The sequence below is a fragment of the Triticum dicoccoides genome, chromosome 6A (assembly GCF_002162155.2).
Source record: "Triticum dicoccoides isolate Atlit2015 ecotype Zavitan chromosome 6A, WEW_v2.0, whole genome shotgun sequence".
Lineage (NCBI taxonomy): Eukaryota > Viridiplantae > Streptophyta > Magnoliopsida > Poales > Poaceae > Triticum > Triticum dicoccoides.
Window position 1 is genome coordinate 24,736,738 of NC_041390.1, and position 25,615 is coordinate 24,762,352.

General features: G+C 46.1%; 2 long non-coding RNA genes and 1 pseudogene across 2 annotated transcripts; 2 read left to right on the top strand and 1 right to left on the bottom strand.

Moving 5' to 3' along the window:
- The first annotated feature begins 10,902 nt into the window (after positions 1 to 10,902).
- On the top strand, positions 10,903 to 11,659 carry LOC119317981. The gene is made up of 3 exons (XR_005153870.1): positions 10,903 to 10,944; positions 11,065 to 11,202; positions 11,638 to 11,659. It is a non-coding gene; the product is annotated as an uncharacterized LOC119317981 (long non-coding RNA).
- A 3,030-nt stretch (positions 11,660 to 14,689) lies between these two features.
- Positions 14,690 to 15,233, top strand: LOC119318900. Its single transcript, XR_005154269.1, has 3 exons — positions 14,690 to 14,799; positions 14,922 to 15,005; positions 15,189 to 15,233. It is a non-coding gene; the product is annotated as an uncharacterized LOC119318900 (long non-coding RNA).
- Positions 15,234 to 16,290: 1,057 nt separating this feature from the next.
- LOC119319332 lies at positions 16,291 to 21,762 on the bottom strand (annotated as a pseudogene).
- Between the last annotated feature and the right edge of the window lie 3,853 nt (positions 21,763 to 25,615).

Sequence of the window (25,615 nt, forward strand, 5' to 3'; positions counted from 1 at the left end):
TAATTTTTAAAACTTAACAGTTCTTAAAATTTTATAAATAAATTTTAAAATTGGACTTGTAAAATTAATAATTACGCTTTTATAGAAATCATAATTTTATGCACAGAGTGGCAGTTGTGTATCGTTGACCTACAAAGTTTCAAGATCAAATGTTCTCTTGTTTGGAAGAAACAAAAAAGAAGAGAAATTTATATATAAAGATAACTTGGATCTTGATGCGAACTCCTTGAGATAGAAGGTGTAGCTGCATGGTACTATAGAAAATCTACTCCTGGAAAATTAATCTCGAAAACTCAAACCGACACATAAAAATTGGCTATGTGTTCAGTTCTTTATGGTCGAATAGTTTCTAATTCACTCCGTATAATACATAGATGCAGGGTGGGTAGGACATTAACCGGCTCAGTGTGGCGTTGTACACTAGTTATTACAATCGGTTGAGAGCACCAACAAGAAAGAATGGGTTAGGGACAAAGTGAATTAGCGTGATGCATCTAATGGCTTAGTATCTAACTGCTAATCCAATGCCGACCAAATGGAGAAATGTAACCCGTAGTAGAAGTAGTACTAACTTAATAAGCATGTACACCTAGGGGTTTATTGGACAAACAAGCCAAATAGAAATCTGAACTTCTAAGCATGTGCTCTGAATCTTAACAGAGTCACATATGGCTACTAGTATCAATTACGAGCTCCGTGTGATTTACTAGCTTCTTTCATGGTACATAGATCCGATGTATTATCATGCAGGAGTAAAGCATGAAGAGATGCAGTAGAGTAACCTCTCTTTCTATGCACACACTCTGAGATGCGGTTAATCGCGCTAGGGTCTCTTGGAGTCAAGACCTGCTTTGTGCCAAGGTCAAGCAGTTTTGTTTTATCATTGACCTCTCAACAGAGATGGCTCTCCCGGTTGCGGTGCGGTGCGAGACACAAATTTGTGATGTCAAAATACATCTAGGTTTGCCAAGGGGCTCTTGATTTTATTTTTGTTAGGTTAATCTTGTTGAAATATTATTTAGTCATGCATGTGTTGTTAGGATTAGTCATGGTTTAGTGACCAGGTAATTTGTGCATGGAGCGAAGATGTGGCCTAACGTGCACAATTGTTTGGGGTCAAAAGTTGGTTAGTTTGCAGCGACATGCATGCATGTAAATGGCCAGGTTGTGTGGCCGTTGTGTCAACTTCGGCAGTGCTGAACGTGTCGTGTGCGGCCGGCCGGAGAGATTAGTGGATCAAGCAGTTTGTGAGCTCGACCATGCATGTGTGCGTGTGCATGCACGTAGCGGGTTAGTGGCTGTGTAATAGCCAGGTGAGTCGGCTATTTAAGCCATGTAACTGGTTTGCAACGAGAGGTGTGAGAAGAAAAACAAGAGAAGGCATAAGTGTGTGTGCTGCAAAAGCTCTCTGGGTGTATGTGTTCTTCCTCTTCATTGTGTACAACGTGAGAAGTGTAGGTGTGTCCACTGCGTACTCGTGTCTGTATCCGTCCATCCGTGGGCTGCTCCAACATTTTCTTTTGTAATGTAGATATAAATTCTTAGAGCATTTCCAGCCGTTCGGCCCCCCAGGGCGCCTAAAAAGAGCGGCCTGGGGGCGAGCCGGCGCTAGATCGGCCCCTGGGGTTCGTTTCTCCCCAGCCACGGCGCCAGGTGCCGCCCCCCAAGGCGCCTCATATTCGAACTCCATCATTCCCGCTCAAAGAAACAACAAACCGGCGATCATCGCAATAGTTCGGCGATTCGGTGCCACAGTTCGGCGATCAAATAAAAGGACACGAAGTAGTTCGGCGTACAGAAAAGGAAGGTCGTGGAAGGAGAACATCAAACGTCGAGCTCAACCTCCGGCGTCGTCGTCGGCGGCGTACGTGGGCTGGAAGGCGTCGGAGCGGCTTCCGGGCTGGTCAGCGCGGCTTCTGTGCTGCTGGGCGCGGCGTAGGCATCGTCGGTGGGGCTGGGCGTCGCGGAGGCATCGTCATCAGCCACCGGGCTGGGCGGCGGTGTCGGTGTCGCCGGTATCTGATTCAGGATGAGGCCGCGCTCCGCCAAGAACCACACCTTGAGCTTCTCGTCGCCGCTCTGGAGCATGTCAGCGCCGCCCATCAAGAAGGCGAGGTCGTTGTTCCTCTTCTTCGCGTCTTGAGCTTTGAGTTTCGCGGCGGCATTGGTCCGGAGCAAGTCGAGTTTGACAGCGCTGTTCGTCATCAAAACAGCCCACCTCGCCTCAGTTTTCTCTTCTCGCTGGGCGGCCCTGGTCTTGGCATCGGCGAGGCAGTGTTCGATGGACTCTTGCACGCACGCGGCAGCCGACTCGGCGTATTTCGCCTTCTTGGCACCTTTGTTGCCGTCCGGGCGCCCGTCGGCCGCGCCCGCGGTCGGCGCGTCCGGCTTGTACGTCTCTTTGGCTTTGGCGAGGGTGCGTCGGACAGCCGCCCATTTCTCGCACTTGTCGATCCGCTTGAAGACGTGGAGGTACTTGAACTCCGCGTCGCTGTTGTCATCGCGGAACATGGCGAGCATGCGTAGCAGCTGTGCCGAAGGAAAGAACATCAGTCGGCATGCTCGGCGCGCGCATGGCGTGCACGCCGGAAAGAACGTGCACACGGCAGAAGGCAACAGTAAGGACGGCGTGCGATACCTGATCCTCAACGCTGGTGCCGCTCTCCGGGCGAGCCGCGACCTCCTCGACGATCCCATGCCATTTGTTGCACGCCATTTGGATGATCCCCCAATGGTTTGCCATCGCTTTCGACCCACGCTTCATGTGTACGCTTTTGAAGTAGGGGTCGACGAGCTTCCACTCGTCGAACTCGGCCTTGCTGCGGTCCTCCTCGGCGCCGGTTCCTCCTCCTCCTCTTCCTCCAGCTCTTCCACGCCGTAGTCGAGCTCGTCGTCCATGTCGCCGAGGTCAATCGAGCCGTCTCGGGTAGTGAACCCGGGGGAAGCGGCGGCGGCAGCCAAGCCGGGTGCGATGATGTCCTCCATGTCGGCCTCCGTCGCGTCGGCGTCGCCGAGATGCGTCGAGGATGCGGCTTGCGAGTAGAGGACGCGGCGAAGAGGTGGCGTTGGTGAGGCTGCGTAGTCCGGCGGCGAGTACGTGTACGGCGGGTACTGCACGCCAGCGAACGCGGGCGAGGGCGTGCGCTGGACAGGGCGCCCATGGGGGATGGTGATGTTGGGGTTGAAGCCACCATGGGCGTCCCCATTGGCATAGCCCGGCGACGACGTGCTCCATGGGTGCGGCGACGACGAGAACCCGGCCGGAGAGCCGACGCTTTGCTGGCTCCAGGCCGCGTACGAGTGCCCACCGGGTGGATTCATCATCTCCCCGCGCGCCGCCGCAGCCGCAACGTGCGCCACTTTTTTTCACTGGCCTTCTTGGCTCTGTTGCGCCTGTCGGCGGTGACAGCCTCCACTACTAGAAAAATGGCTATAGCTAATATGGACATTAATGGCGCACCATGTATGTGGTGCGCCACTTCTATATAGCAGTGGCGCACCAGATACAAGTACACCATTATTGACATATTACTAATGGCGCACCTGATGTGTGATGCGCCATTACTAGTTTTGAAAAATAAAAAAAAATTGTTAGCAGTGGCGCACCAGAGGATAGTGCGCCATTACTAGTTGACATAGTAATGGCGCACTTGTACAAAGTGCGTCATTACTATGTGTATGACTGGATCAAACATTGGTCAAACTTAGTAATGGCGCACCAAGGTTTGACCAAGTCATGCACATAGTAATGGCGCACCTTGTGTGAAGGTGCGCCATAACCAAATGCACAACCCCTAGACCGTCTTTTCAGTTTTAAAAAAATAAAAGAAAATGATGGAAATGTTAAAAAAATAAAAGAAAATAAGTTTCCCACGTGATATGTGGTCTAGTTATTGGGAAAATTTACAAATATGAATTTTGACTTTATTTGCAAAATCTCTCTAGAATTTAGTAAAATGGCCATAACTTTTGCATACGAACTCGGATTAAAAAGTTTTTTATATGAAAAATCATCTACTCGAAAAGTTACATTCAAATTGAACTGGGGGTGGAGGGGGACCTATTGAAGATTTTTAGAATCCCCAAAAACCTAACAGAATAAAAGATACAGGGCTTTTAAGATCTAGAGAGGGGAAATGAAAAAAATTCAAACTTAGTAGTGGCGCACCATTTGCTAGGTGCGCCACTAGTAACAGAAAAAAATTGGTTTCAATTTTTTTTGGAAAAAATGTTCAAAATATGATACGTAATATGACTGGGAAGTTTAAAATATTTTTTCAAAATTTCATCACACTCATGAATATGAACAAAGTCCTAGACATCAACAAGGTTTAATAGGATTGATATGATAGATATATCAACAATTGCCTATTAAGTGAGATGGTGCTGGGGTTGGATAGAACTGTGAAGTTAAGCGTGCTCGGGCTGGAGTAGTGTGAGAATGGGTGACCTTTCAGGAAATTTTACCACGGAGTGTGATTTGACTTGAGATTAAGCATATTGACCCGAGATTAAGCCATAGTGACCTGAGATTAACAAAAAAGGAAAAAAATTGAAAAAAAATTTGAAAAAAAATGTTAGTAATGGCGCACTTCTAGGCGTAGTAATGGCGCACTATAGGTGCGTGCGCCACTAACATGCCTTTTTTTAGTAGTGTCCCGGCGGTCCACACCCGCCTTCTACTCGGCGTTGCTCATGCCGGGGGACCTGGATAGCGGCGCCCTCGGCTTCCTTTGCTTCGGCTGGGCGGCGGCGGCTATGGGATACGTCGCGGCGCACGACATCACGTACTTCTTCGGCGGCATGGTGGGCGGAAGGGTAGGGAGGAGGCGAGGGTTTGGCAGGACGAATGGAGAAGAGAGGGGAGCCTAGGGGGAAAGCGGGAGAAAACGGCGGGAAAAGGGCTTCAGTCGCCGACAAAGCGGCCCCACGCCGCTTTTCGCTTGTGCCGGCGCGCCCAGGCGACACCCGGCCGCTTGGGTTCGGGGCGGGATCGCCAGCTCTGTATTTCGCCCAAACCGGCGCTAAACGAGATCCTGGGGGCACCACTGGGCTGATTTTCGGCCATCAGCAGGGCCGCTCTGTCGGGCGGGAGTAGTGTGAGGATGGGTGACCTTTCGGGAAGTTTGACCACGGAGTGCGATTTGACTTGAGATTAAGCATATTGACCCGAGATTAAGCCATAGTGACCTGAGATTAAGAAAAAAAGGAAAAAGAAATTTTTAAAAAATTTGAATTTTTTTTGAAAAAATTTGTTAGTAATGGCGCACTTCTATGTGGTGCGCCATTACTACGTCAGATAGTAATGGCGCACTTCTAGGCATAGTAATGGCGCACTATAGGTGCGTGCGCCACTAACATGCCTTTTTCTAGTAGTGTCGCGGCGCTCCACATCCGCCTTCTACTCGGTGTTGCTCATGCCGGGGGACCTGGATAGCGGTGCCCTCGGCTTCCTTTGCTTCGGCTGGGCGGCGGCGGCTGTGGGATCCGTCGCGGCGCGCGACATCACATACTTCTTCGGCGGCATGATGGCCGGAAGGGTAGGGAGGAGGCGAGGGTTTGGCAGGAGGAATGGAGAAGAGAGGGGAGCCTAGGGGGGAAAGCGGGAGAACACGGCGGGAAAAGGGCTTCGGTCGCCGACAGAGTGGCCCCACGCCGCTTTTCGCTTGTGCCGGCGCGCCCAGGCGACACCCGGCCGCTTGGGTTCGGGGCGGGATCGCCAGCTCTGTATTTCGCCCAAACCGGCGCTAAACGAGATCCTGGGGGCGCCACTGGGCTGATTTTCGGCCACCAGCACTAAAAATTCGCGCGGGGGGGGGGGGGGGGGCTGTTGGGGGCGGGACTGAAGATGCTCTTACATCTTTAAGTCATTACGAAGAGTTGACATCACAACACAGAGTCGTAGCACTGCCACCGGGCACTACCATCTGGCTGTCACCAGTCTTGATGTCTTCGATTCTAGGGTACCTCATCTTATAGACATTTGGTTCTTCAATTACTGATTTCTTCACATCATCATTATGTCATTGATGTACTAATTTAATGCTACGGAAATGTTAAAATTGAGTTGAGTATTTCTAAGGTGGTAGTGTTAGAGGTACGTCGTGATCGAACCACTCCACTGAGATTAGGAACACCATGGTTGCAACTGTAGTTCCTTATTTCCTTTGTATTACCCACTATAGCTCTCCTTAAGCCTTCGTTTTTCTATGCCTCTAAAGGACAGTTCTCTGGAGCAACATGGAAAAAGGGAGGGGGGAAATTCTACCTTTGTCTTCAACTCCCCGAATTCATATGGAAAACAAGACTGAATCGCCAGAATAGCAAAAGGGACGTACCTAAGACATGTCGATCGCTTCTAGGAACCAAAGTAGTTTCAACATGTGTCTCAAAGTAAGATTAAGCCACAGCTTCTACCTTAACATCATTTAACAATACATGAACCAATCACTCTGCTAATATTCCTGACGCCTCCTACTCCCAAATGTTCTTTTCAACTCTTTAGTTCTTCTCTTGCAATTTTTGTGTTGTTAACGTGACTACCCCTACATGAGTTACAAAGCTAGGTGCTATCCAACAAGGGAGAGCAAAGTAAATGATGTAGCGTGATATCTACTCTCGCAAAGCTAGAGTGTTATATATAAGGCAAAAAGTATATTAATGCAATTAAAGACGGTGAGCACTTGTTTATTTTCATGTGTTCAATACCCATGAGCTACGAGATAGGCATGTTAAATTGTGCGCACCATCCAGTTCGCCTTGAAAGCTTGAGCTAACACCAAAAAGTTGGCCTGGCTGCGTAATTTCTACTTCACTCCTCTGCTGCAAGTCGCCAATGGCATTAATCACCCAACGAAAGTTTGTATTGATAAGATGTTCAGATCCCTAACTCATCCACTAGCTTGAGGTGGTAATTCACAAAAGCCGGCTTGAAATTATGCTCAGAAACAATGAACCAGTTTTAACTAGAAGATCCCCAAGATCTGATCAAGGCACATATGATATACTTCCCCGTCAATCCTTGCTAGACCAAGGACGGGAAGGACCATAAGACTCGCCCGGATCAGCCCGAGTCTCCAGACGGGAGGATGGAGAGGGACACTCACGACGGTGCCCCTGCCGAAGGAAAGCGAAATCCTAGTGTTCTATGGCAGAGAAAAAACCTTTTATATTCTTCATTATCCAAGTGAGTTGGCACGAACCAAAAATTTCTTTGTCAAACTAGAGAAGTAACCATTTGTTGGGTGGCTAGGATGATAGGTGCTATCAGGTATCAAACCCTACCTAAAGTCTAAAAAGTGGCCGGCCACTAACTGACCGAAACGGGCGGCCGGCCCGTGGCCGTTCGATCGCGCGAGCGATCGCTCCCAGATCCGCCAGGTGCCACCTGGTCTGGATTGGTCGCGCACCGCGGTCGTGGACGGTTTTGTCCGCATCCGGACGTGGGAGGCCCACCTGTAAGTGGTAGAGGAGAGAGTAGTGGGGGTCGTGGGTGGCGGTTTTCGAAATCTGCGCCTGAAATCCCTCGCCGCAGCGTGCTCTCTCTCCCGTCCTTCCTTCATCGTCTTCCTCCTCGCCATCCTCTCCACCGAACGGGGCGTGGCGGGCGGAGTGCTCAGATTTGACGGCGGCTTGCGGGTGGTTCTCCTCGCCGGGGAATCGCTGGTGCTCCTCGCCGCCGGAGGTATGCTCTCCCTCCACTTCTACGTGCTTCTCCTCCCTTTCTCTATCTCGCGGGGCGCGGATGGTGCCGAAATGCGAGGGGAATGCTCTCTAGGGTTCGGGAACGGCGCGAACTACCCTCGCTTATCTTCGATTTTGGTCACATTGAGTTCCGTTCTCCCATCTCGCAGCACGCGCCCAACGGTGGTCGGGATCTACAAGGTGGCCTGAAATCCCTCGCCACAGCGAGTTCTCTCCCCATTCCGTCTTCATCTTCCTCCTCGCCATCCTCTCCACCGAACGGGGCGTCGCGGCGGAGTGCTCAGGTTGGCGACGGCTTGCGGGTGGTTCTCCTCGCGGGGGAATCGTTGGAGGCGTAGTTCACGGCACGGGGGTGGCTGGACAGGGTCAACGTGTAGTCCCCGTTTGCGCGATTTTAGGGGCGATTTGGCTGTTTACTTCATGTTCCGTTCAATTTTTGCAGAGATTTGAGATCTCTTCATGATTCTTAGTTATTCTGTAAGTTGTATTAGATGTGCGCAATGTTGTGTGCAATGCATTGGCTGATTTCATAGTTGGTGTTCAGAGATTTAAGTGGTTAGTTGCACAAAATTCTCCTCAGTTGGCTACATCCATATAGTACTTGGCTGTCCATATGCTCTGTAGTTGCAGCAGTTGTTTTGGTCAGTTGGCTCACTATTTTTGTGTGCAATGCATTGGCTGATTTCGTAGTTGGTGTTCAGAGATTTAAGTGGTTAGTTGCAAAAAATTCTCCTCAGTTGGCTGCGTCCATATAGTACTTGGCTGTCCATATGCTCTGCAGTTGCAGCAGTTGTTTTGGTCAGTTGGCTCACTGTTTTTGTACTAGGTGGTTGTCTATACTGTGTTCAGTTGCACAAGTTGCCTGCTCGGTTGGCTGCATCACTTTTACTAAGTTGGATATTCATATGTTATACACTTGTGCCAGTTGCTCTACTTAGTTGGTTTTACTTAGTTGCATATGTTATACACTTTTACTAGTTGGCTGTTCCCCCCTCTGCTGTGTGCAACTAGGGACTCTTGTTTGTACAATTTTAGCACCAATGCTTGCCAATTTTCCAATATAATCTACCCAATCCACCAGCATTGTGGTGGCTGTGGTGGTTTATGTGTTATTCTCCTGCTTTGTGCAACTAGGACCCCTTGATTTGTGCAAATTAGTACCAATGCTTGCCAATTTTCCATTTTAATTTTTCTCAATGTGCAAGTCTTTTGTTGTGGATGTGGTTGTTTTCATGTGTCTCCCTTCATGTTCAACTAGGGACGCTTTTTTCAGAATAAGTTATCTCACTGAGCTTGTTGCCTTTACTTAACTTTTTTCTGTCTAGGTATTACTTGTCACAGTTGGCAAGTAATAATTAGGCAGAAAAAAGTTAGTTGGCTTATTTGATGTCCAGTTTGCACAAGGTTTACTGCCCAGTTGGCTGCATGATTGTAGTAGTTGGTTGTCCACATCTTCTAACTATGTTTTTTTTGTTGTATTTCCTGCCGCAGGGCAAAAATGGTTATAATAAGAGGAGATGCGGGTGGCAATAAAGGAGATGTATTTTTATTCATTTTTCTCTTTTGTTTTTGAGTTGTTTTTCAACTTATGCATGTATGCTAATGTCTTTTTTTCATGTTTTCTTTTGGCTGCTTCATCAGCGTTCTGGAAGTTAGCCTCTTCGCCGGAACTCGAAGCGTCCTGCTAATCGCCAGCCACGACCTGCGCAGAGTGTTGAGCAGGGAGAGGATGTTGAGGTAAGTGGCATGTTGATGACACAAGTCCATTTTTTTGGTTTTGTTTGGGTCATATAACATTTTTTTATTTTTTCCCATGCTCATGTTTTTTTCTTAGGATGCTGATCAGTTCCGTGTTGTAAAGCGGACTAGACGTGCAGCACTTGGCAAGGGAGCTGAGTCATCTTCTAGGGTAAGTAAAATCTCAAATATAAGTGTTTTTTCTCGCCTTTTTTATATAGTAATGAAATTATGCAGCAGTTCGGAACACTATTTTTTGTTTTTAGTCTGTCAATAACAACCTTTTGTAGTTGACATCTCTAGTCATTTTGATTTAAATACAGTTGACATTAGTTGGCATTAGTTGGCATCTTGTAGTTCACTAGTTGGCATCTTTTCATAGTTGACATCAGTGGTTATTTTTTTGTGCAGGCAGCAGTTGCTGGAGAAGCTGTCGCATCTTCCACAGCAGATGCTGAGGTATGTGGGTTTTTTGTGTGTTTTTATGAGCTATTTGAATAGTTCTTTGCAAACCTTTTTTTTAGTTACTGTTTTTCTTGTGTTGCAATATCATTTCTTATTGTTGCACATACACTAGAACTTTTTGTAGCTGCCAGGTCTCGTTCTTTTTTTATTTACTGTTTTATTGTTGCACATTCAGTTGCACAATGGCAGTCTTTGCAGTTGTCCTCATGAGCTTTATTAGTTGCACAAATACATCATATTAGTTGGCATGATCCATTTTATGAATATATAGCTCATTCTAATACTGATCCAAATGATGATTGCTAGTTTTTTTTCATTCTTGTTTTTTCTCTTGTGTTTAATGTTTGTGTAATGCTTTCATTTTCTAATCAACAGGGCAGCGGTGAAGGAGTTGAGGTGTCTCTAGGGGAAGATGTGGAGCGACCATCACAAGCAGGCAGGATAAGGGCATCACCAGCGCGCTTTGCAAATTTCAACGCCTCTCTAACTCCACTATAGAAATCAGAGCTAGTTTCGAGGTCGGTCGGGGGGCTATTGAACTTATCAGACACACTTCCAGCGGACCTCACTAAGTTCCTGGTGCAGTCCTACCAGCCACAGACCTCTGAAATGGTTTTCCCAGGAAGGGGAAGGATCCGTGTCGATGCTAACAGTGTTCAGAGGGTATTTGATCTCCCAAACAAGGGTCCAAAAGTCGGATATTTAGTTGACAAGGATGCCACTAGGAGATTCAGACAGGCTTTCAACATAACTGGAAATTCTCATCCCCAGATCACTATATGGCTCAAGATGATTGAGCATATGGCTGGAAGAACGGATGACACATTTTTTATGGCCTGGCTTGCGGTTGCCTTCAGTACTTTTCTAGCACCAACCACGGCCTTGAGGCTCAGCCCAAAGTGTTATGGACTTGTGCTAGATCATCAAATGCTAAAGAATACAAACATCTGCCTCTTTGTAGCAGAACACATTAACGAAGCTTTCCGGGACATGGACCAGGAGAAGCAAACTGTTTGCTGCTGCTTGTATCACTTGATGGTTAGTGAAAACGACCACTTTTTTCCATCTGTTCCTGTTCTTTCTGTGCAGTTATAGTTTGCTGAAATTCTCATAACAATAACTGAACTTGGCTTTTTCTTTTGTTTGGGTCTGGTGCAGATACTATACCTTGATGCGCTCGTACATGACATCCCAGTAAGCAACTGCGCGATACGATCGAATGCATGGGATAGTACTCTAATTGCCAAGGTGATCAAGAAGGATACTATCTCTCCTGGTGTGTTCGGCAAATTACAAGTGAGTTCTTTTTTGTTTTTTTCCAACAGTGTCTTCCTTCTATGTTATTTTGATGTCTGGTCACTCTTTTTGGAAATTGCACAGAAAACTGTCATCAGTTGGCACAACAATGCATGTAGTTGCACAGATTATAGCTTTAAGTTTGGCAATCTGCACACATGTTCATTTTAAATTGGCACACCATTTTTTTTAAGTTGCACAGTTTTACTAATCTTGTTGCACAGATGTGTTGCATCAGTTGGTAGGAACTTTTTTTAGGTGCCATGTGTGTTGCACAGTTTTTGTGTCTTTGTTCAGTTGCATATATGTATAGTTGAATTTGTCTACCCCAGTATCTTGTTTGTAGTTGCACAGGTTGTAATGTGTGGTTTCATTCAACACACAAATCTATTTTGATAACCTTGTTATTTTCTGTTTCTCTTTTTTTTACATCAGCTTAAAGAGGAGTATAGAGGCACGGAGCAGACACCACTGTTTGGTGGAATTTTGCAAGCTAAAGCATTTGTGGCATCCAAGTTACCAATAACATACAATCCGCAGGTTAGTGTTTTGCATACATAAACTTTTATCACTTACCAATATTTTTTCTATTAGCTGGGATGTATGTTCAGTTGGACATGTATAACTTTTGTAGTTGCGAAAATTCAGAATTTAGTTGGCTGTGATGTATGTTCAGTTGCACATATAAGCTTTTGTAGTTGCACATGTTCTTTTGGATAGTCAAAGTGTTCATTTACAACCATTGTCATCAACTTTTGGCAGAAATGCATGGTTTTTACTTTGTGCCATAGTGCATATGTAGTTGGCTAGAATCATGTTTTTAGTTGGCCAGAAAGTGTGTATTAGTCGTTTTTGCTTATCACATCATGGTCAGTTACAGACATTTTTACTTTTTATTATTTTTTCTAACTAAATCAGTACTGAATCTTTTTTGTGTTGATGCAGAAAAAGGCAAAAATTGCGAAAGTGGTCAATGAGCTATGCAAGGCTGTAACTGAACAGGTTGGCACCTTCATTGAAGAAGTTGCCAAGATTGATGACGAGGAACCAGATATTGATCCTTACGTACAGCAGCCATCAATGCAAACTGGGGCATCACGCCGTGCTCCAAAAAGAAAGAGATGGCGGTTAACTATACAAGAAGAAGAAGAATTTGTTGAGGATGATTCAGAAGAAGATGAGGAAATGGGAGCAGCGATAGATGCTGACGACGATGAGGAGACAGATGCGGATGAATCAGAGGAGGAGGATAAGGATGAGGATGACAATGAAGAAGATGCAGAGGAGGAGGAGGAGGATGAGGAGGAAGAGGAGGAGGAGGAGGAGGAGGAGGAGGACAAACAAGAAGAGGACAAAGGAGAGGAGGAGAACAAGGAAGAAGATAGTGATGCAGAGGAGGAGGAGGAAGAAGGTGAGGCCAGAGAGGGGGACGGGGACAAAGGGGCAGCAGTTGATGGCAGTGAGAGGGGAGAAGACAAAGGCGCAGCAGCTGATGGCAGTGAGAGGGAAGAAGACGAGGATGAAGAAGACGAGGATGATTATGGTGATGATAAAGGGGGATCCAATGGAGGCAGCGACAGCAGCGATGACGATGATGATGACAACGCTCCTGGTTCTGGTGGTACAGGTGGCAACACATCCAGGAGGACTAGCACTCACGCCACCCCTGCGAGCAGCAGCAATTCATTGAGTAGCAGGAGCACACTACAGTTGTTAATTGACAAGACTTGCTGGAAAGACAAGGATTTGCCAAAGTCAAAGAAAAATGACGAAGCAGAGTCTCAGGGAAGCATTGATATGTTCAAGCTCTGCAACTTGAAGCCAGCTTTGCCAACCACCTTTCCCGTGCCAGATTTCAACAACAAAGATATGTGTGAGAAGATCAACTTTGCCATTGACAAGAGCCTGTTCTTATCAACTGATGCTGAAAAGAATCAAATTGACATGGAGGAAGCAGGAAAAGGTCTTGACTGGGTTCATTCAAAGGAAAAATACAAGGAATATTTAAAGCAGCTCCCAGACCTAAGCTCCAGCAAGAGCAAGGCAGCATCCACGGCAAACCCTCACGTGGTTCAGAAGTGTAAAGCAGTTTCAATGAAGAAGAATCTGCAGTTGCCTCAAACCAAGGAGAAGATGGTGAGTGAAGATGCTGAAGTAAATGTGGTCAAGGAAGCTGTGCTTCAAACTGATATGCCAACAGTAGTGAGCAGAGAGCCAACCAATGTCAGAGAAGTTCAACAGATCAAGGGGAAGACTCCCCTTTCAACAGTCCCACCAAAACCACCTAAGCAGAAGATTGTCAAGTTTGCCAGGGGCGCAAAGGGGGAACAGGCCACAAAAGATTTGGGGTTCAGAGACGAGAGAGAGCTGCGAGCCGCAGCCATTGATGCAGGGGTGCCAAGTTCTGCCAGGTTGCTGCCAACTTAGACTGGAAAGATGCCAACTATAGATACCAGTGTGCCAACTGATGTGTCAGTTAGCAGTATGGTCACAGTCAAAACCACCACAGCTGGTCAGGAAGGCACCACTGCAACTGCAAGTCCCAAGGTGCCTACTGATAGAGATGCTTCAATGCCAAACACAAAAGGAGGTGATCCAACTATCAAAGTGTCGTCCCCAAGAGTTGTCTTTCAGCAACCATTAACACAAGAGGAGGTGTTCGACATTATAAGTAGGTGCAAGCCTCCAAGGCCGCCAACTACAACACTATTGCGAACCAAGTCAGTGAATGATGCACCCATGTTTGTGCCGCAAGGAGATGCACTGGTCCTTGAACCCTTACAAAGATCAAACTCTTATCATGGTGACGGGTTCTGCGATGCACCATCTTTTGACCTCGGCATAGATGGTGATGCTCCAGCAGTAGATACAGCGGAAGCCGGTGTGATTAGCATCGATGAGTGTGAGTTAGACCCAGCAGCTGTGAATGAAGGATGTGATGTTGCTGATGTTGGCAAGGCAATAGCTCAAGAACTAGATGTTGGTTCACCAGAGAATTGCCACACCCCGATATGCGCAGAACCAGAACTTGGCACGAGCAGTTCTTCGGGGCCACCTCTTGCACGAAGACAGAGGAGGGTAAGAAGGCCCGCAGCATCTCAAAGGTCTCCATTCATCGACTACAACAAGAACAAGACTTTCAGCACCAATGAGGTGGTGAACAAGCTTTACGCTGCCCTCTTGTATTGGGTCAGGCATCACAAAGGAGCAAATGATGGAGCTACCAGGTAAACTAACTCCCCACAGCCTACATACATATCTTTTTCAATTGCATAGCACCAGCCACTTAGTTGCACAGAAAGCATAGTATGTTGCACAGAACAGGGCTTTTAGTTGCACACTGTTCTTTTTTCATTTTCATGCTCATTTTTTTGCTGCTATGACCCTTCGAGCTAACTTGTCTTTTTATTGCTTTCAAAAAAAATCAGCCCTGAGATAATTAGGTATGGTGCTTTCTACATTTCTTTAAAGGAGTTAGTTAATTCGATGAAGCCGGTTCAATGGTTGTCAAAAATTGTTATTGAGACTGGAATCTTACACATCATGGATAACTTACCAGAAGGGTCAAAGAAGGTTGTTATGCCACTGAGGTTTTCTGTAAGTTTTTCCAAAACCTTCTTTTTACCCTCATCTTTGTTCTGTAGCACTTTTTGTTGACCATTTGAGGGAGGCCTTTCACCTACTAAGGAGTTTTGAGCCATGTTTTATAATCTCTGCAGATAAAATTACAGCAAGGGATCCACAATGTGGATGAGATGAACAAGAAGTTTGATTACAAGAACCGTCTCGACAAGAAAGACTTGGTGAGTGTTGTGCCCACATCATCAATCTTTTTTTAGTTGGCACCCACAGCATGTCCAGTTGCACATGACACATCTGTTAGTTGGCAGATACTTGTTGCAACCCGTTTTTAACTTGACAAAGTCTTTTTACTGTTTTTCTTAGCTACATCTTGTATTTGTGTCTGAAATCGTTCACGCTTGCAGGTCATGCTGCCAGTGCTCGAGTGCGCAGATGTAACCGATAAGGACGAAGGGAGGCATTATTGGGTCTTCAGTGTCAACTTGAGGGACGGACTCTTCGAAGTTCTTGATTCAAGCAGGACGCTGGACAACATTGAGCTGATGAACAACGCCTCTACCATTGCGGGGGCAGTACGCCAGCTATGGAGGAAGCATTACCCAAAGTTCAGCATCGAGCACTTCCAGATTACTGACATTGACGTACCAAAGCAGCTTGGCAAGTAAGACAATAAGCATTTCATTCCTTCTCAATCAAATACAATCATTTTGTAGTTTTTAAATTTTTCTACATGTGCAATCTTTAGTATTTTTAAGACACAGTACTAGTCTTCAATCTGTTTTATCATTTTTATGAGTTTCTAATGGATTATCTAGCTAGTTGCAGAGTGGCGCGTAAGTAGTTGCAAAGTGGCACATAATGAGTTGCAGTAGAACACAAGCAGTTGCACAGTAGGACATAAGTAGTTGCACAGAGTGCATTACCTTTATTTGGTTTTAATTTTATGTGACAATTTTTTTTGCCCATTTTTTGCAGTAATGAGTGTGGGTTGTTCGCACTGCTTAACGCCACCGAGTGGAATGGTAGCCAACTGCCCAACTACGACCCCAAGGAAGTACTCAACATCAGGAAGAAGCTGACGTATGATTGGGTCACCAGCGTGCACAACACCGCCCCATGGAGGAAGTTGTTGAGATACGACAAGGAGTAGGTTAGTACTATTTTTTTCTGCTCCATGGAGGAAGTTTCTGGTTTGTACAATTTTATTAAGTAGATTTTGTAGTTGCACACTGCTAGTAATTGCGTTTGCAACTCAATATCATCACTTTTGTTGATACATTAGGAGCACTGGATATACAATTGTTCAACAACTAAATATTTAACCAGTTGCCAACAAAGGCACAAATAGCAACTTTTTTTTACACAGTGCATGAACTAATTCAAGCAGCATAAATTAGATAAAGAGGAATCATAGATGCTGAATGTGTCCACTTGGTCCCAACATTGCTAAAAAAGACATCATTATTTTTCCTTTTTTGTTCCAAAGTTACAAATGAGGAAACAGAATCATAGGAGCCTCTGTGGACACACACCAGCAGTGTGCTCTGTAGATTGGCACTGGCTGCATTTGTTTTTCTTCTTTGGGTGTAGCTCCAGCGCCGATTTGTACCGTCGACTCTTTGCCCTACCCTTTGTAGTAGACCTTGGAGGATCCCTGGGCACAAAATCATCAGAAGCTTGTGCAAGGGATGCGGCCTCCAACGGGGCAGTAGGACCATCACGATCACCTGTGTAATAATCATATAAAAAGTTTAGTATTTTTGTTATTGTGCAACCAGCACTGATGTTCTGTGCAACCACACAGTACATTTTTGTGCAACTAACTGGTTGCTGTGTGCAAGTTAAGTTGAAAAAAACACCTGCAGTAGCACGGCCTGTCATGGTACTTGGATTGTAGTCGCCTATGGGCAGAACATGAAAAACAAGTTAAATTTTTAGCTTGATCCTCAAACTAACACAGCGCACGCAACTAGGTAGCATGTTTCTGTTCAACTGGGCACTATGATATGTGCAACTAAAGTCACTCACCCTAGTTTTTGTTTTGGAGTCGGTGAAGGTACTAACCTGGGTTGTGAGCCCCCTGAGTCCTGTCTGAAGGTCCATTGGGAGTAGCACAAAGGGCACTGCTAGTTGGGCCTGGCGGGGGAGGAGGTCTTTGAGGGTTGGCATCACCTATAGGCAGAACAGGACAAACAAGTCAGTTGTGTTTATCTTTTTTATGTTCGAACTAACACAGCATGCGCAACTAGGTAGCCTGTTCGGTGCAACTGAGCACCATGATGTGTGCAATTGGAGTTACAGACCTAGTTTGATGGGGAGTTGGGGGAAGGTAATTACCTAGACGACGAGCCCCCTGAGTGCTGCCTGTAGGGCCATTGGGAGGAGCATGCGGGGGAGGAGGTGGCGGAGGATGCCGTGTACAGCCAGGAGGGGGAGGAGGTCCTTGAGGGGTGACATCACATATATGCATAACTGGAAAAAATAAGTTAGCTGTGTTATCTTTGATGCGTGAACTAACACAGCGAGCGCAACTAGGAAGTATGTTCTTGTCCAAGTGGCTACCATGGTGTGTGCAACTAGGCACAATGATGTGTGCAACTGAAGTTACACACCTAATTAGATCAGGAGTTGGGGCAGGTAATTACCTGGATGATGAGCCCCCTGATTGCTGCCTGGAGGTGGAGGAGGTCCTCGAGGGTTGCCATCATCTGATGGCCCCGTTGCAGCAGTCGGTTTTTTCCTTTTCTTGGACTTGTTCAGGTGGCCGATCTCAATACGTGCTGCACGCATATGCTTGTATACAATAGCTTGTGCTGGATCAGAACCACTCGCAAACTTTGGTAGTTTCCGAAAATTGTATATCATGTTCCTCTCCCTTATCTGCTTCTTTGATTGAGGAGGCATTTCATCCGGTTTCTCATAACCAGTCCCTGGCGCACTAGGTACAGCAGTAGGTGTCCACCGTCTTAGCAGGTACCTTTCCGGTATGACATCAACGCCAACATGGGTGAACACCTTGAGGATGTGGCAACAGAGGATGCCGTCCTTGTCCATTTTACAACACTCACACAAATAGGAACGCTCCTCCACCCTTGCCTGCACCAAGTAGTTTCGAGAACCATATTTCGCAACAAATTCCTGGTTCGGTCTGAGCTCAAACACATCAGCACCAACTTGGAATGCATTATAACGTCCAATCAGCTCAAACTCTTCTCTAAACTTGCGGTAAAGGTCTCTAGTATAGGTTTTGTAAGCTTGCTTCTCTATTGGGAAGTTGGACCACAACTCAATCTCAAGGTGTTGTGTCCTGTAATCATTACAGCCTTCCTTGGCAAGGATGTGGTTCTGTATTTTTTCATATTGCTTGACGAAGTTCAACATTGAGTTGTGTGGGTTCACATATCTTTTGAGGACGGCGTTGAACCCCTCACTACGCTGTGTAGACTGGAGGAAGGGAAAGAACCTGTGTTTGAAGTAGCACGTCACCCAAGTTGACATGTATTCGTACAACTTCTCAAAGTGCGTGTGTGCCATAGCCTCATACTTCATCATTAACCCAGCCCAATTCTGCTCAAACTCGTCTATAGTGAAGCTGAAGTCAACACACTTGTTGAAATCATCAGAGAGTCCTGGATTCCGGCACATCAACCAACCAACCTTTTCCTGAGCCTTTTTTATGATGTGCCATCGACAACAACGGTGCACGGTGGTTGGAAAGATGCTCTGTATTGACTGCCTCATCGCACCATCCTAATCGGTGATGAAGTTGTCAGGAGGTTTGCCATCCATAGCCTCTAGGAATGCTCCAAAGACCCAATCAAAGCTCGATGCCAACTCCTGCCTCACAAACGCGCAACCCAGCATGAAAGATTGGCCATGTCGGTTTATTCCTATGAAGGGCGCGAACGGCATATTGTACAAGTTGGTCATGTAGGTGGTGTCAAACGATATGCAATCGTGGTACGCCTCCGCATAAGCTTTTCGAGCTAAGCCGTCCACCCAAAATATGTGGACAACTCTGTCCTCTTCATCATATTTCACCTTATAGAAGAAGTCTGGATCGGTTTTTTGTATATCCTTGAAGTGCGCAATTGTCTCAATCAGATCACCCTCCTTTGTGTCATCTCTACGGAAACTTGTACAAAGATTTGTTATTGCCTTTGGTCCGAACGGCACCATCATCTCAAATCCATAGAACTCTGCCATTACATGCATCATTCGTCCTGCATAATACAAAAACAAACAGTATATCCTTTTTTTAGTTGCACAAATGCGCACATCCAGCTGCACAGTAATAGGACACGTGTTGGCACAGAAGATAATCACAGGAAATGGACACCTAGTTGCACCTTTTTAAAAACATTTTGCAGTTTTTGCATATAGGACATTGTGTATTTGCACAGTAAAGACAACCTAGTTGCACAAGAAGCACCCAAAGTGATATATAAAAAGCATGGGAAGTTGGACAACAGTTGCATAGTTAAGCCATTTCAGTTGCACAGTAGTACCATAACAGTTGCACACTGGACTGCCTAGAGGGAAACTTAATTCTTCAAGGGATATAGAAAAACACCACACCTGTAGTCAAGTTGCAGTTATACAAGATGCGCAGAAACTCCTTTTCATCAGGTGAGATGCCTTGGTGGGATCTCAAGTATTTGGACAATGAAGGTTTGTTCACGAGCGGATGATTGTGGTCACGAACAAAGTGCGTCACCTCCCATCGCCCATCTATCAGCTTCACCAACATTTTCGCCTTGCATTCAGTCTGCTTTATTGTCTCACGTTTGCGCTTCTTCTTCTTCTTACTAGTACCAGCATCCTCTTCAGCAAATATTGGAGGTTCTTCTTCCATCTCCTCATCACTGTTAACAGATGTTGGATCTGGAATAGGGTCCAGGTAAGGAGGAGCCTCAGCTCCTCCATCATCAGCTTTGGGCTTCTTGAACTTGTTGCGGCAAAACTGTTGTTTTATCAATTCATTGGTGCGGGGTGTCCGTCTAGAGGTGTTCATCTTGATAGAGAAACCCATCCGTAGTGCGTAACTGTTGTAGTGATCCTTAGCAATTTGAAGGCTGTCAAACATCATGCCAACATAGGGTTCCATAGGTTGAGAACCAGCCTCATCCTCTCCTTCTTCTACTTGCACAGCTCTGTCAAAAGCCCCAGCTTCTAGCTCAGTCCTGGTTGGACCAGGAACATGTGCCTCGGTTCCTGTGTCATCAAGAGTATGGCTCTCTGACTGCAAAGACACCACTACAGGGGCACCACGGGCTGATGACTGGCCTGCCACATTGTCATGGCCCGTAGGGTTACCATCACGACTTGCCTGCGTGTAGTAAACAGATCGACCATTTTCTGTGCAGTTTCCTTGTTGTATGCTGGGTTGCTGTTGATCCATATCATGAGGAAGCTCATTGAGATCTGGAGGCAACTCATTGAGATCAAGCATTTTTTTCCCTTGTTTTTGGATGCTGCCACACACTCCCTGCACATATAAAAAAAGAAGAAATTGATGTCATCAGTTGGTAACCACAGAAAAACTGTGTTTCAAAACAACCTAAAAGCAACATGACCATAGCATAATCTTTTATTATAACAGTTATGAATTTTTTTGTTTGCACAAAGTTGTTATGTTAGTTGCACAGTTTGCAGTAAATAACTGGCAAGAGCATGACTTCTTTTTGCTACAGAGTTTTTCTTACCATTTCCCTTTTTGTTTTGTTGCAATGATCTGTAGGTTTCCGTTTCGCAAGGAGCTCTTTTCAGATTTTTCTGCACATAATTGGATGCTACATTTGAGAAGGAAAATCCAGGTGAAAGAAGAAAGAAGAAAGAAGAATTGGAGGACAGATTATAGTTATATGTTTTTCATCGCCGTTTATGTTTCTAGATCTGGTATATTTAAACATATTAATATGGTTTGCAATAGGTGTGGGACCAGAATATATGCGTGGGACAAGATTTGTGTGTGAATATGTTAATATGGTTTGTGGCTTCATTAGCCATGGACAAAAGTTCCTATGTTTTTCCTGTTGCACTACAGATTTCTGGTTTTCGCTAGAATAGACGTCTCAATTTCCAGGATTTCCACTTGGCCAGCATACATATTCAGTTGGACATTCAATGCTTTTAGTTGGCTAGAATAGATGTCTCAGCTGGCCAGGTTGCATTTTTTCAGTTTTGTGGCCAACATGCATGTTCAGTTGGACAGTTAATGCATTCAGTTGGCTAGAATAGATGTCTTAGTTGCCTAGAATAGATGTCTTAGTTGGTCATCAGTTTTTGGCCAACATGCATGTTTAGTTGGCCAGAAAACATGTTTTTTATTTTCACATATACTACATTTTTTCCAAAGTGTTCACTCAGAAACATGTATTGCCAGATATATGTTTAGTTGGCAGGATACATGTTTAGTTGGCCAGGATACATGTTCAGTTGGCTGGGATGCATGTTTAGTTGCACATTTATGAATTTTTCGTTGCACATGTTCAACAAAGCATTGGGCAGTCAATTTTTTGTTCATTTTGCAAATAATAACTAGAAGTTGGCTTTAATCATGTTTTAATTGGCCAGATAACTCGTTTTTAGTTGGCTTGTTTTAACACATTCAGGTGGTAGTTTTTGGCATGTTTAACACATCCAGCATGTTTAACATCTAGTGTGATGTGCCAGATTCACCTCTTTTTTGAAGCAGATTCTCCATGGATCCATGGAGAAGGGGGAAGTGAAGAGGTGCAGAGGGGGCTTACCTGCTCGATCTTACTGCCTGGTATGGCTCTGACCACCCTGCCCTTTAGATCTTGAAGCAGCTCCTTCTACTTTGGGGCTCCCATGGCGGCTGTGTAGGAGGAGGAAGAAGGGCTGGGGGCGATTGCGTTTGGATCTGTTTCTGGCATGCAGAAGAAGAAGAAGGCAGCGTCGATGGGGCTGAGGCGTGGGGGCGAGAGATGGCGTGGATTCTGCAACCTGGGCAGATCCTCCTTCTTTCGTGAGGAAGAAGAAGATAGCCAGGGCGCAGTTTGGCGAGGAGGGTGCACGTGATCCCACGGGGCATGGTTTGGCGAGGAGGGTGCACGTGATCCCGCGGCCAGCTGGTGGGCGGGGCAGTTGCCTTTTTCGCTCCGACGGGCAGGGACCACGTGGGCGAGTGGGCGAGTGGGGGACTGTTTCCTCTTTTCGCTCGAGGGGGGACCAGGTGGTTTCCTTTTTAGGGTGGCCGCTGGCTAGCGATCCCAGGGTGGCCGGCCGTCCACTAGACGCGTCCCAAACCCTATGTCCCGCAAATCCGTGGTTTGGTCAGTAGGACGGTGGTTGTATCCCAACCCATCAAAGATCAAACAGTAGCTTCAACGCCTTGTGTCTCTTTTAAAAGGATTATTTCCTTGTGCAGGACGTTGTTTTTGTTGATAGCATATTGAGGAACTTTAGTCCTCACTACAGAGTAGAGTTCTTGTCCTTTTATGGAGAGTACTCACTAGAGTTGCGCGAGTGGCTGAGTGTGTACATTTTGTGCATACATTACTTAGCGTTTACAAAGAAACAATTATGTCCAACCAATTTGAACAAGCTCATAAGAGAACAAATAAATTATATATCCTTTTTCAGGGAAATAAATTGTACAATTTGATTTATATGGAAAGAAAAGATACACAGATAAACTAAAAACCTGAAATTTACTCCTAATAATTTGCTGCCAGGCCCACGCACCAAAAACGCCCGCACAGGACTCGCGTTCATGGCGGCGGTCTTCTGGTGTTCCCCGGATCAATCGGAGTATGATTTCGGGAGATAATCACGGCAATTATGGCGCACGGAGAATCGAGGGACGGCGCCGAATCGTCTGCTCTCCCATCGTGGTTTAAATACCGGAGGGATGGGAGGAGGCGTCTTCAACTCCCTATTTGCCCACGCTGCTGCCGGCGGCCGGAGCTTCCTCAGCTGATGTTGCATTCTCCTCCTTCTTCTGCAGACTCCGATCGACTCTGTGGTTCCTTCTTTCTCGTGCTTCTACTGATTTTTTGGCCCGCTCTCGCAGCACCCGCCACCTGTTCGACGGAAAGCTTGTGATGGCTGCGGAGGGTGGCAAGGACCGCTTGGGCGACATCGCCGACGACTTCCTCCAGCATGTGTTGTCCCGTCTTCCGCTGGACGATGCCCTCAGGACCTGTGTGCTGGACACCAGGTGGCGCGAACTATGGAGGCGCACCACCAGCCTACACATCAATGCTTATCACTGCCAGCGACTCCAATAGTTGGCGAAGCTGTTCATCCAACTCCGTGGAAACTCACCTCTCGCCAAGTGCGAGATCAGTACCTGCCCTGACGATTCTCTGGATCACGACGACTCTGATGATTCTCTGGATCACGACGACTTTGATGATTCTCCGGATCATGTCGACTCACTAGACACCCACACTAAACTGCTGATCCAGTACGCTCTACAGTGCCATGTTCAGGAGCTCCTGCTCAAACGTAATGACTATGAGGACGACCCCCTAGCACTTGATATGCCTCTCATCTCCCATCAGTTGAATATCTTACACCTTAAACGGGTTACATGCTCCGCACTGAATTTCTGGGGCTGCCCGGTCTTAGAGGAGCTAAGGATGGAAACATGCAACATTTATGCAAGGGAGATATCATCCAAATCACTGAAGCGTCTTTGCATTACTGATATCTGTCTGCTCCCTGAGGATTTTCATATTCGGATTTTTGCCCCAGATCTTATTTCACTGCAAATTGATGATTTTGATGGCGCGACTCCATTCCTTGAGGATATGCCATTTCTAGTAACAGCCAATATTAGGCTTGGCGTTCAGTGCCATGATTACTGTGAGCAGAACCTGAGGGATTGTGATGATCATTCATGTAGTTGTCATATTTATCCTGTAGAGGGGGGTTTGCTTCTCAATGGTTTGTCCAATTCTTTTAGTTTGGAGTTGATAGCTGAACCTACAATGGTAAGTTTGCACTTATTGCCTTTTTTTACTCTTAGTGTTATTTGCCAACAACAGTTTCTCTTGTAATATCCATTGTTGACTTAGACCTGCAAATAAGCAACTTGCTTTTCTTCATTACCACGGTTTGGTATTTTTATCTATATACAAATGGTTGTCATATCAATGATCTGATAACATAGTATTAATTGATGAAGTGTGGTATTTCCTGTGCTTGAGGTATAATTTTCTCTTTTCTTAGTTATACTTTCAAAATTAATAGTATCAACCTGAAGTTTGTACTAACTTAAGTTAATTTATATTGAGTCTTAGACTTCTTTCTTTGTTCACTTGTAGCTTCTACAGTATCTCTACCGATGGGATTTAGAATGGTGCCCCATGTTTGGCAAATTAAAGACTCTGCTCCTCAATGAGTGGTTCACGGCTATTGATCTAGTCTGCATTTTTCGACACTCTCCAGTTCTTGAGATGCTCACTCTTCACCTTGGTAACACTAAGGTATATCATGTATATATAAAGATGGTGCTGTTTCATTAAAGGACTTATCATGTATATCCAATTGATCTTACTAAATGGTCTCTATCTGATAGAACCTCATAGAAGCAACAGCAGCCCCAGAAACAATAGAACAATCATTTGTCTGCGGCCACCTGGAGGTTGTGAAGATTGTATGTAGAAAGGTTGATGTGGGAATCCGCAAAATTTCAAGTATCTTGAGTACATTTGGTGTTGATTATAAGAAAATCTGCATCGAGGAAAATTCTTTTTGCTCAAATTGTAAGTTACCGATGTCATGCTTCATCTTTAGTATTTTTCTACAATTTTCCTAATTGTTCTAACATGTTTGCTATACTTACACAGTGACCAGTGTATGAAACCCCTTACAAACCTATTTGTATCCAGTATCAATTATGGCATTATCCTCTAGTAATAAATGTACAGCATGCTGGTGGAGTTGAGAATTGCTGTTAAGTTTCTATACGTGGTAGCAGTACAATGGTTACCAGTTTAGCACAAATCGCCATTGTACCTCTAAATGATCTGTAACATTCATGCCGAATTATTTGGGATTGGTCCTCTGCTTATTCTACTGTTTATTTACTCCTGAAGATAGCAGATGTTCCTGTTTTTAAATGTAGTTTATATGTTCTTCCATTTGGTAGAATACACATGCATCTATTCAGCAAGGCTTAAATGATGTTTATCTGCCTTTGCCTCATTTATTTTTTCAGTTTTACCATTATTCCCAGCCTGTCATCAGTCTAAAGCCCTGTTGAGAGCCCGGCGCGAATTGACTAGTTAGGAGAATTCTGAACCGGCCCTCTCGTGAAACCCTTCCCTCCAGCGCCGCCACCCGCGAGGCGGCCGGGCAGGGCGCCCAGATCCTCCTATTGGGCTAATAAGCCGCGGCGGTGCACCGGACACGACCAGCGCGTGTATGGGCGCGGGCTGGCCGGGTCGGGCACGTCGGGTCCGCGGCGAGTCGAGTGCGTGCGTGCGTGTAGGTGTGCGTGTGGTGCATGGGCGTGTCCATGCAGGTGAACACCGCACGGGTGTGTGTGTAGACTTGGTCATTAGACGATCCGGGTGCAGCGGGAGCGCGAGTTCATTGCGGGCTCGACACGGTGCGCGCGCGCGGAGCGCGTCACGGGCGCGTCCAGAGCGGGCCGATCGGAGCGCGGGAGTGGGTGGAGGCGTGCGGGTCATGGCCCGACGCTGGCCCGGGTATAAGAGCGCTGCTGTGATCAATATAATGGCGTGGGGTGAGTATTGAGTTCGTGCTCAAGGAGGCGTTGTTGCGCCGGCAAAACCACCGTGTCCTCGTGTTCTTCCTCCTCCTTTCTTCTTCTTCTCTGGTGAGCTTGAGCGAC